The sequence below is a fragment of the Acipenser ruthenus genome, chromosome 12 (genome assembly GCF_902713425.1).
Source record: "Acipenser ruthenus chromosome 12, fAciRut3.2 maternal haplotype, whole genome shotgun sequence".
In the NCBI taxonomy this organism is placed as follows: domain Eukaryota; kingdom Metazoa; phylum Chordata; class Actinopteri; order Acipenseriformes; family Acipenseridae; genus Acipenser; species Acipenser ruthenus.
Window position 1 is genome coordinate 19,893,117 of NC_081200.1, and position 12,022 is coordinate 19,905,138.

General features: G+C 39.9%; 1 long non-coding RNA gene across 1 annotated transcript; it reads right to left on the reverse strand.

The window, feature by feature from the left end:
• Positions 1–4,339: 4,339 nt before the first annotated feature.
• Positions 4,340–11,746, reverse strand: LOC131739992 (uncharacterized). Its single transcript, XR_009330623.1, has 3 exons — positions 11,607–11,746; positions 4,821–4,932; positions 4,340–4,682 (listed from the first exon to the last, which is right to left on the reverse strand). It is a non-coding gene; the product is annotated as an uncharacterized LOC131739992 (long non-coding RNA).
• Between the last annotated feature and the right edge of the window lie 276 nt (positions 11,747–12,022).

Consider the following 12,022-nt stretch of genomic DNA (forward strand, 5'->3'; position numbering starts at 1 on the left):
CTGGGAATTGTAACTGAACTATTCTAATGGTGTGTGGACGCATTAAGCCTGACTAAACATGAAACGGTACTTCAGTGTGGACGCTTTGAGATGGATTAATTAGAGCGGTTTTGAGTACGGTTCTCGAGATTGGTTATGTAGTGTGGACAGGGCCTTAGGGTCTAGTCCCAGCTGATTCAAATTAATCAACTGTACAGTATTTGTAAAACTTACATTTATAAAGCATATTATCTTCCAGCACATTTTCTATTGTCACTACATATTTGAGGTCAGGTGTATTCAAATAATGCTAATTAATTATTATTTATTTCTTAGCAGACGCCCTTATCCAGGGCGACTTACAGTCATGAACAAATACATTTCAAGAATCACAGTACAAGTATTAATACAATTAAGAGCAAGATAAAATACAATGACTTCGGTTCTAGTAAGTACAAGTATATTACAAAATACGAATCAATATCAGAGCAGATAACAGTGTCAGTGATAGTTCAGGAAACGATTAAATGCAAAATACTACAGATTGAATAACACTAGTGGCAGATTACAGTACAGTACTCTGTAAAGTACAGGATTAAAATGAATACAGCTTGCAGCTGTATTGTGTTTTGTTTTGCTGATGAGCGTAAAATTGACTTATTACAGTGTGAACCTTTCCTTACTATAAACCAGTGAAATAAAACAAAACAGAAAATTATAGCACCACAGGAGGAGGGGAACAACTAATAAGATTCACGCTTGATGTGTTGTAATTACAGTGTTGTTGGTGTTTACAAGAAAATATACCAGACTGCCCTTATAATGTTGCCCTTAGTAAAAACAAAGCAAAGTTTAATAACGCATAGTGAAAGCATGGTAAAGCATAGCTAAGCATTGTAAAGCCCAGGAAGGTACAGTAAAGCAAGCAAAAAAATAACATGATAAAATATGGTAAATTCACAGTATTAACACCGAAAAACTGCCATGGTAAACTTTTATAAGGGTATTCAAAGGGATATACCATACATTTAATTTCTTCCCTATCCTATTACAGTAAAATATCTTATACGCAAACTTTATCAAAGTTGATTAAAATCCCTTACCCTCTCCCTGTGTATTTAATGTTAAAATAAACTCCTTAAAAAGCAAGTAGCTTTTATATGCATTTCTTTATTATATATGTTATACTGTTTCCTTGAGATTCTAGGTTTATGGAAGTTTTGCGGTATATATATGTATATGCTGTTTTTGCTTAGATCACCATTTCCCACAATTATTAACTAATGTCCTTCTTTAAACTGCTTCTGAATAAATTCCTAAAAGGATCCTTTCATTTAGTTATGCTGATACCTGCATCGGTTCCGTACATTTCTGTCATCTACGTGTAACGGGCAGTGTTGTGTGATTCACTGCAGTTACCAGTTCTGACCCCTGTGAGATGTTAACCGCACCTGCAGATGAGCCTGGCTGTTTTGCACAGTGGTTAAGTGGTGTGCGTAGTATCTGGTTCATGCCCAGCCTCTGCGCTGTTACACATGAATTCATCTGACCTCCTAATTATCCACACATGCCAATCACTCAGTTGGCATCATTAACAGAAGAAATCCTTGTCACTTTAGTGCTCTGAATGTATTTTAATGTGATGTTCTTCTTGGCAACCTATTTCTGGATGAGGCTTTCAAAAGTATTCACCCCCCTGGACTTTTCCACATTTTATTGTGTTACAACATGGAATCAAAATGGATTTAATCAGGAGTTTTTGCCATTGATCAACACAAAAACAGTCCATGTCAAAGTGAAAAATAAAATCTACAAATTGTTCTAAATTAATTACAAATAAAAAACAGAAAATAATTGATTGCATAAGTATTCACCCCCTTGAGTCAATATTTGGTAGAGGCACCTTAGGCAGCAATTACAGCCATGAGTCTATTTGGATAAGTCTCTACCAGCTTTGCACATGTGGACACTGCAACTTTTTGCCCATTCTTCTTTGCAAAATTGCTCAAGCTCCGTCAAGTTGGATGGGGACTTTTGGTGAACAGCAATTTTCAACTCTTTCCACATATTCTCAATTGGATTGAGGTCCGTGCTTTGACTGGGCCACTCCAGGACATTGACCTTTTTGTTTTTAAGCCACTCCAGTGTGGCTTTGGCTGTATGTTTGGGGTCATCGTCCTACTGGAAGATGAATCTTCTCCCAAGTTCCAGGTCTCTTGCAGACTTCAGCAGGTTTTCCTCCAGGATTTCTCTGTACTTTGCTGCATCCATTTTGCCCTCTATCTTCACGAGCTTTCCAGGCCCTGACGCAGAGAAGCATCCCCATAGCATGATGCTGCCACCACCATGCTTCACGGTTGGGATGGTGTTCTAAAGATGATGTGCGGTATTAGGCTTGCGCCAAACATAGTGCTTAGCGTTGAGGCCAAAAAGCTCTATTTTGGTCTCATCAGACCATAGAATCTTCTTCCACTTGGTCTCAGAGTCTCCCACATGCCTTTGGCAAACTCTAGCCGAGATTTGATGTGAGTTCTTTTCAACAATGGCTTTCTTTTTCCCACTCTCCCATAAAGGCCAGTTTTGTGAAGCACCCGGGCTATTGTTGCCATATGCACAGTGTCTCTCAGCTCAGCCGTGGAAGACTGTAGCTCCTTTAGAGTTGCCATAGGCCTCTTGGTGACCTCCCTGACTAGTGCCCTTCTCGCCGGATACTCAGTTTTTGAGGATTGCCTGTTCTAGACATATTCACAGTTGTGCCATATTCTCTCCATTTCTTAATAATGGACTTTACTGTGCTCCGGGGGATATTCAATGCCTTGGAAATGTTCTTATATCCTACCCCTGTTTGGTGCTTTTGAAGAACCTTATTCCGGATTTGCTTCAACTGTGGGACCTCCCAGAGACAGATGTATTTAATCTGAAATCATGTGAAACACCTTAATTGCACACAGGTGGACTCCATTCAACTAATTATATGACATCTAAAGACAATTGGTTGCACCAGAGCTTATTTAGGTGTGTCATAGCAAAGGGGGTGAATACTTATGCAATCAATTATTTTCTGTTTTATATTTGTAATTAATTTAGAACAATTTGTAGATTTTATTCTTCACTTTGACATTATGGACTTTTTTTGTGTTGATCAGTGGCAAAAACTCCTAATTAAATCCATTTTGATTCCATGTTGTAACACAATAAAATGTGGAAAAGTCCAAGGGGGGTGAATACTTTTGAGAGCCACTGTATTCCCACAGAGATTGAATATTTAAGTTTGATGAAGTTAAAGCAACTCAATGAGACTGTTTTAATGTGAGTGCTGTAAAATAAAGCTCTTGTTCTTCACATAAGATTTAATGTAAAAATAAAAATAGAAACTGATGTCAATGTAGTTGTAGCCTACTCCAATAATCTGATACTCCCATAGAGTTTGGAGGGGCTGAATTATATTAAAGTCACATCTAATAGCTCACCAGCATTCCAATTTATACCACTTTCATCTGTGCTAAAAATGCAAACATTGCCTCACCATTGTCTTGGTAACAGCAAATCAAAATATATCCTTAATAAAGCTCAGTTGTGACAAACAAAAGGTAAAATAACATTATTTCGTACATTGATATCACATGTAATTTATATGTAGAATTGTGACAGGATTGACCGAGGTTTGAGACTCAGAGACAGTATAAATTTCAAAAATAAAGTTTTTAATAAACAAAAATACAAAATAAACCAGCACGAGGGCCAAACAAAAAGGTTTCAAACACAAAATACAAACACAAAACAAAAACTTACAAAATAAAGTTTCCAGGCTGGGCGTTGCCTTCACTGGAACAGAAAAACACAGCACATACAAACACACTCTTGCTTCTAGAATTCTCCTTCAACTCTCTCTCCTAGCCAGGGCCTCTCCCCTGGCTTTTATCCCCTGTGGCTGGAGCCCAATTATTCAATAATTACTGATTAGTCAATTAGGGCTCCAGCCACATTCTCACATGTTTTTCTGGCAGGGAGGAATTTTAACCCCCTCCCTGCCAGTCCCAACATTGATCATAAAGACGGGGCAGTACCCTGTCACAAGAATATATTCATATGAAAGTCAAATGTCCGATGCTTCCCTTTTGCCTGCTATGTGTCCCACCAGACAATTTCCAAATGCTGACGAGCAAAATATTGAGCAGTTTTAACAGATGCCAGTACTGCCTCAAGCACTAATGTCACGGGTGGGGTGACCAGGAGTAACCATAGTAAACCTGCTTGTAGAATTTGTAATGACTACGTCACCTTGGGTTTGGCAAGGACAAGAACCTTGATGACCGAGTAGACAGTAATTTCCCCTATGCAGGTTCTTTTTATCCCCGGGTTCCAATATGCACACACTGGAGCTTGGATAAGTAAAAACAATTTTTATTGTTTCTCAACAGGGTTAAAATAGAATACTAAAAACCACACAGCAACAAGTTTAAAAAAAACAAAAGATAGGGAAAGCCACAAAAAATAAAAACCACACCAGGCAGTCCCCTCCTGTTGGTCGTTCTCTAATAAAAGAAAAGGTTACTGTCCAAAATGGCGGATAAGCCAAAAAGAAGGACTCAGTCTCCGATAGCTCCGGGAGGTCCCCAAGAGACCCCGCTTCCCTCACAGCCCGAACCCGCCGCAGACTTCACCACGCTCCAACTGCTGACCGGCCAACACCTTCGATGAACCTGGAAAGGAGCGGGGCAAAGAAAATGGCCGTCAGGAAATGTACACTCAGGTAAGTAGAATTACCACCTCTACCTAGGAGTTCTGGTTACATCCCCTTAGCCTATCTTTAAACCCTGCGTGTCTCCTTTCTCTCTCACCGCCATTCCTGGAACCCCAATGTGGCACACTGTAGACCTGTGCTGGACCTTGACCCTCCACGCTGACTGTTAAGTATCTCCGGACCCGGATGCTGGACCTCGAACCTTGGTTCTGGAAATGATTAAAGTACAAATAAAATAACATTATCTCTCCTTGCCCTCAGACCCTTGGCAGTCTCCCGGAACCACGACCTTGACTCTACAATGTACTGCTTTACAATGTTGGTTCCAAATACAGTTGAACCTGTCATATCCAATCCTATAAGATCCGGTACCCTCTAACTGGTATGTATCATTTATACATGCTGCTATACTGAAAGATACAAATGGAAACAGATCAATGCACATTTTACTAAGAGTCTAAAACAGTAAATTCAGGGGTGCGTTCAACAGGCAGAGCACTCCCTCGTGACACCTTGTAACATATGTTAGCAGTTATTGAACAGTGTGTTTTAATGTAATTACAACTACTGTATTGTGGCTTTGCTTCGCTGGATGTGGGCTTTTGTAAAGAACAAGTAGCTTCAAATGGCAGAGGTTTTTTTGTACTGCCCCTTACCTTTTTATGATATTTGCAGTCATTCTGAGTTGTTCTTTTCATATGACCTGGGACACCCTTATAAAAGATTGCCAAGATGAATTTTAATTTTAATTTCCCATGGTTATACACTAGTCTCTGGCTAAGAGAACACCCCTTGGGAAGCAAGCAAAGTGTTCTCTTAGTCTAAGACAGAGTTGACCACCGGACACAATATGCCAAGGCCAATCACGATACGAATAAATAAATACAATTGTATTTATTACTTATTTCTTGATGCCTGTTCATCAGCATATGAAATGAACAGAATAAGTAAAGCAGCTCTCGCAATGACAAGTCAGTTTAGCAACAAATCTCTATCAGTGCCAAAAAGGTGTTATTTTAAGCAAAGTTCTTTTAGGTGTAGCATTTACAATTAGGGTGACCACCCATCCCTAATTGGACAGGACAGTCTCTAAATGTAAAGATCAAGTCCCGATCCCGGACTAAATGCCTCTGGGACAGAATTTGTCCTGGACTCCTAGACACAGCACAATCTTACAGTTTAGCGCCACAGTAAACCATAGCATATCTGTTTGGAGCAAAGCACTATCATGTGACTTTTTACACTCGCACTCAACAGCCTGACACTGATCTTCTTTGGCGACAGCAAACAAAATACGTAGAATATTTTAATTTCAGTGTTTTCTTTGTTTATGCGAAATGGCTGACTCTAAAAGTTGAAGTGACACTGATAGTTATACGTTGGTAAAGGAAGGAGTACCCTATAAGGTCTGCTCCACCAAAGAAAAAAGTAAGCACCTGTGCAAATTCAGAGAGGAATGGGTTGTAACGGTCATACGCGTGGAATAGGAAAAGTGCAAATGATTCATCAAGAGGTTTTTATACATTATGTGGAAAATATTTTAGAATTGGATACTGAGGTGAAAACGTTGTTAAGAAGCATTCAAAGTTGATAAGTGGATATTTAATTTTGAAATACTTTTCTTAAATAGACAGTATAATATATGTAAATATACAATACTCCCCACCCCACCCCCATATTTAATGACAAGCGGGCCGTTTTTGCATTTTGAAAAGGTGGTCACCCTATTTACAATGGGAAAATGCAGTTTCACCACAAGGTTGTTCCATAAGCCAAAGTGTTATCTTAGGAGGTGTTCCTATACGAGGAGACTACTGTACTATGCATTTACCATTGTTTACCATGTTTTTAAATATGCTTTACCATACCACTCTGGGCTTTATAATGCTGACCTATACTTTACCATATTCATTATGGTTTATTAGGCTTTATTACACTTTGTTATGCTTTTACTGTGGTAAACTTTTAAAAGGGCAGTGCTTTGAACTATTCTGCCAACATTTGGAAACTGTTCAGTGGGACACTCCAGCTAACTCCAGTCCTTTGCGTTCCATTGGCTCCCACATTTTACTATAATTTTACTATTAAAATCATACACATCAAATCATATTGCAGCAGCAGTGTTGAAACCATATGCTTCTCGAATATGACTGGACAAACAAATAAAAAAGTATGGATGTGAGAGCCAATGCCCTAGAGCTGTAAAAAATTTCCAAGGATGAATATTGGGATTTTCTTCCTATGCATCGGGACACGGCTAGGAAATCGGGACCGTCCCGACAGTATAGGGACTGTTGCCATGTATGCAACTCTATAACAAATGCCCTGTTCACGGTATCGTTGCAGAACAGTATCACAATGTCTGTTCACACTGGAGTTGTTTCCGGTATCGTTGCGATATGACTCGGAACAGGACAGGTGCATCAGTACGGCAACGGAATGGATGAGTCTGAGACATGCGCACACCGACACCACGGACATTCTATATTACCCTTTCCTTCTGTCATGCTTGTAATTAATTTATTATCTTTTTATATTTACAGATATGTTACAGTAGTAAAAACATATAAAAACTGACGGCTAATACCAAGAAATCCTTAGAAACTTGTTATCTGCCAATCAGAATGCAGACAGGAAACACATAATCGAACTTTGATATATTTTAATTTATTTTAATTTTAGAGTTCAGCACTGTTCAATCAGAAGGAAAAAAAACAATACAACAAAAAATCTGAGCTATAGCACTTACTCTGAACTGCTCAGATTGATGGCAAATATCATAAAAAAGTAAGGGAAAGTAATACAAATCTTGATCTACCAAAGTGTTTTTTTTCATATTGATTTTGATGGGGTTTTTTTTACCTCTCAAAAGAAAATGCTTCCATCTGCTTTAGCAGCAGAGCACGAACACCTTTCTTCATGGTAATCAAATACTATTTGCTATAAATATGTGCAAATGCATTTCCTGCCCTGGGCCCAGAATAAATAATACAAAGAAAGGAAAATAACCCCCATTGTGTCATGAATTATGGATTTCAGCATTCACATTGTATCTTGAGATCAGTATTACTGTAATCCGGGTTTATATCTCCAGTCTGTGCTCAGTCTCTGAATGGCACTGAAATGCTGTAGTGTATGTCTTGTGGGTGAGAGAGAAAGCAATCAGCCTGGCTAACAGACCATTATTTTAAATAATACAGCAGAAAGGCAAAGTGTGGCAATGTGCCCCGCCCCTGTGTGCATTTCTGTATGTTGCGTGTGGTGTGTTAATGTTGGTGTATAGATATGGCTGCACGGGATATAAATGGGTGTGTGCAGCACAAGTTATTTAAAGTGTATAATTGTATTTAGGCACGGATTGCACTTCACTTCACGTGCATCTAAAGTATTTAATATGTCAGCACGAGGTTGCACATAATTAATTCACGTGCTGGGATTCAAGTGAATAATTAATTAGTAATTGAATCCCGGCACAACATTATATATAGGTGCACGTTTCACTCACTCGGGGTTGTTGCGTGTTCAGGGCAACAGAACGGGAGAGAGTGAGGAGAGAAAATATAATCAATTGCTACGTGGTGCTTGAGGACCAGCACAGTACGTGTTTGTTTAGTGTTCGTCCCTGTGTGTCAGTGTCTGTTCGTTTTGTCTGTCTGTTTATTTTGGCTAAAGTGCCGTGTCCTGTGTTTTGTTGAAACCTTTTTATTTATAATAAACCGGCGCAAGCAAGCACCTTCATCATTTCATCTCATCTGTCCGGTCTGTGTTATTCATCTTCTGGTTCTGATGTCACCACTCAGCCAGCCGTGTGACACAAGGGTAGAGGCATGTGAGCCACACTTGGTCATAAAACTTATTTGGAGCATTGTCGAGGGCCAGACTGCAGTACTGACAATAGTACTGCCTGAATGACTTCCCTATTAAGCAAGACTGTGTGGTGTGCAGGAGGAGTCATACAGTCAGTGGAGCATAGGTCAGCATTCTGGCTGTTGAAAGTTGACAATCTTCACTGGGCATTCCACAGGGAGTGTTGCATTTGCAAAACAACAACAAAAAAGTGACCTGCTATCAAAATCTGTACTAGGCAGCTCCCATGTAGGAACAGTGCCTCTTGTCCAGGGTTGATGGTTTCTGGGCTACTCATTCTGGAAACACCTATCTTGATGGACATCTTGGTAAATGAAGCCACTACATTGAGTTATGAGCTGTTTGCACGGGCACCCACTGTCATGCCCTTTGTGAAGTCACAGATATTCTTCTGGATCACATGTTGCTGAATAGCTGCACACAAGTTAAATAGGTCTGGTTGAATACATATCACCGAGTCCACCAAAGAGCAACCAAATCCCAGGGCTTAAAGGAATGAGAGACTGTCACAGATGACTTTGTGTGGCGTGTGCAGGGCAAAAAGACGCAGCGCGCCGTTTAATTAAATAGAAAAACAAAATAAAAAGTTTAAAACACAAAAACACTGCTCACAGGGCTCCCGAGTGGCGCATCCAGTAAAAGCACTCGCTAGAGTGCAGGATGCGCTCTATAGCCTGGACGTCGCCGGTTCGAGTCCAGGCTATTCCACAGCCGACCGTGGATGGGAGCTCCCAGGGGGCGGCGCTCAATTGGCCGAGCGTCCGGGGGGAGGGAGGGTTAGGTCGGCCAGGGTGTCCTCGGCTCACCGTGCACCAGCGACCCCTGTAGTCTGGCCAGGCGCCTGCGGGCTTGCCTGTAAGCTGCCCAAAGCTGCGTTGTCCTCCGACGCTGTAGTTCTGAGGCGGTTACACGGTGAGTCTGCAGAGTGTAAAGAAGCGGGCGGCTGACGGCACACACTTCAGAGGACAGCGTGTGTTCATCTTCGCCCCTCCCGAGTCAGCGCAGGGGTGGTAGCGGTGAGCTGAGCCTAAAAATAATTGGGCATTTCAAATTGGGGAGAAAATAATAAATAAAAACGAATTGGCAACGACTAAATTTTTGAAAAAAAAAATAAAAAAAACACTGCTCACAGAGCAAAATAAATATTTAAACAAAACAAAATCACGAACACAAAAATTGAACAGCCAATTCAGGTCAGGCTGGGCAAATCCCTTCACTGGTCCTGTATTTTTTATTTATTTATTTTTTTTTTTTTTTTAATTCTCTCGCTCTCGTTCCACCTCTGAACATCCAACCCCCCTCTGAGCCGAGAGTGGGTCTTTTATATTCGTGGCTGGAGCCTTAATTACCTATTAATAAATTACCTTATTAAGGCTCCAGCCATATTCCCACAAGAGTTATAGGGAAGGAGTTTTAACCCCATACCCACCTACTACACATTACAAGACCGTCTCTCTCGCCGGTCTCAAACAGCAAATAATAAAAGACGGATGGTGCTCGACCACCCGCACATGAACACAATAATGATTAGGACGGACAGCTTTGTCTGCCTGCCTACAAATACAATAACAATAATAATAATACAAAACATACATATATATAAATAATAATAATACAGGGGTGGGGTGTATCCGTCACAGAGGCTTGATTGAAGTTTTTTAAATTTTAAAAGAAGTTGACAAACCCTAACCAATGCTTTACGTGCAACACAGAAACCAGGACCAGCGGACACAGCTGGGAAGTAAGCATGGACATACAGAGGGTAGATGACTCTTCTTTACAGAGAAAGTGTTGAGGGTACAGAAGGGGTTGTTCGTGCTGAATCCCTGGGATCCTTGAAGACCTGACTTGACAGTTTTGGGATCAATCAGCTACAAGGGACTAGGTGAAAGTTGATAGGCTGGTCTCCTCTCATTCGAAACATTTCTTATGTTCTTCAAAATATGTCTTTGCACTTCTTAAAACAATTAAGAATATAATTCACTTCTGGTTATCACACCAGAAGTGAATCTCGACTTCTTTTCAAATGTTCAGAGTGTTTTAGATCCTACTACTTCACCTGGAAGGCTATTCCATGCTTGTATAAATCTTGGTGTAAAAACCTTCCTACCTTCTGTTCTAAACTTACTTTTGCTCAGCTTCCATTTATGCCCTTGTGTTCTTTTCTCTGTGCTAAATTTGAAGTAGTGTCTTGGGTTAGCTTTATCTATACCATTTATGATTTTAAAGACTTCAATCTAATCCCCTCTTTCCCTTCTTTTTTCTAGACTGAATAGATTTAATTATTTTAACCTGTCTCATAGCTCATGTCATTAAGTCCTGGGATCAGCCTAGTTGCCCTTCTCTGTACCTAATTGAGTGCAATGATGTATTTCTTGTAGTGAGGTGACCAGAACTGCACACAGTATTCTAGATGGGTTCTAACTAGGGCACTGTATAATCTTAGCATAACGTCTCTAGACTTGTATTCAATGCTTTTTGCAATATAGCCTAAAATTCTATTTCCATCCCGTTCATTTTATACTTATAATATGTAATACTTTACATTTATTAATGTCACGGTGGGGTGACCCGAGATAACCTTGACGATAATACCTATGTAGCTGACGATTACGAAACATTGTTTTTAATAAGGCAAGGACCTTAGTAACTGAATGATAATTAAACTCTCCCATTCAGGTTCTTAGATCCCCAGGTTCCCACACACACACAATGAAACCGTATCGGGTAAAACAAATGTTATTGTTCTCGAACAAAACACGGTACAAAAAAAGGATCGCTAGACTAAAATAAAAAAAAAAGACCACACTAGGGAATGCCAAAAAAATACCAAATTAAATCAACAATAAAGTAACAAAAACAAACGTTAATGTGAATCCTTTTTTTTTTTTTTGTTTTGTTTAGATAAGATTGCTATGTTGGTTATCACATATAACAGCCACAAAATACAGCCTTCCATCCTATACTGTCCCGCACATAAAGATAAGAATAAAAAAAAAAAATAGTTTTTCCAAACCCGTTGCATCCAATGATTAAAACTCTGGTCAGTTCCCTCAGCAGCAGTCCAGCCAGAAGAAAAATAATCTAGCAAACAGTCGATTTCCAAAGATGATTCCTCTGTCTGCACGCACTCCTGTTGCCCTGTCCAGTCTTCTGTTTCCTGCCTCCACATCTCTCCCTTCCTGTCTTAACTCCCTGTCTTATATAGTCCCACCTGGAGCGCCATTGGCCGTGGCACTAACCAGGCAGGGCTTCCTGTTGCTAGGCAGAACAGCACCCTGTCCATGAATCAGCACAGCAAAAAAAAAAAAAAAAACAGTAAGGGTTTAAGAGGAGCAGATTCCACACAATTTAAAATATACAAAATAAACACCCAGGAACCCATTAAAATTCGTCACTTGTGACACTAACATTAAAATTAATATACCACAT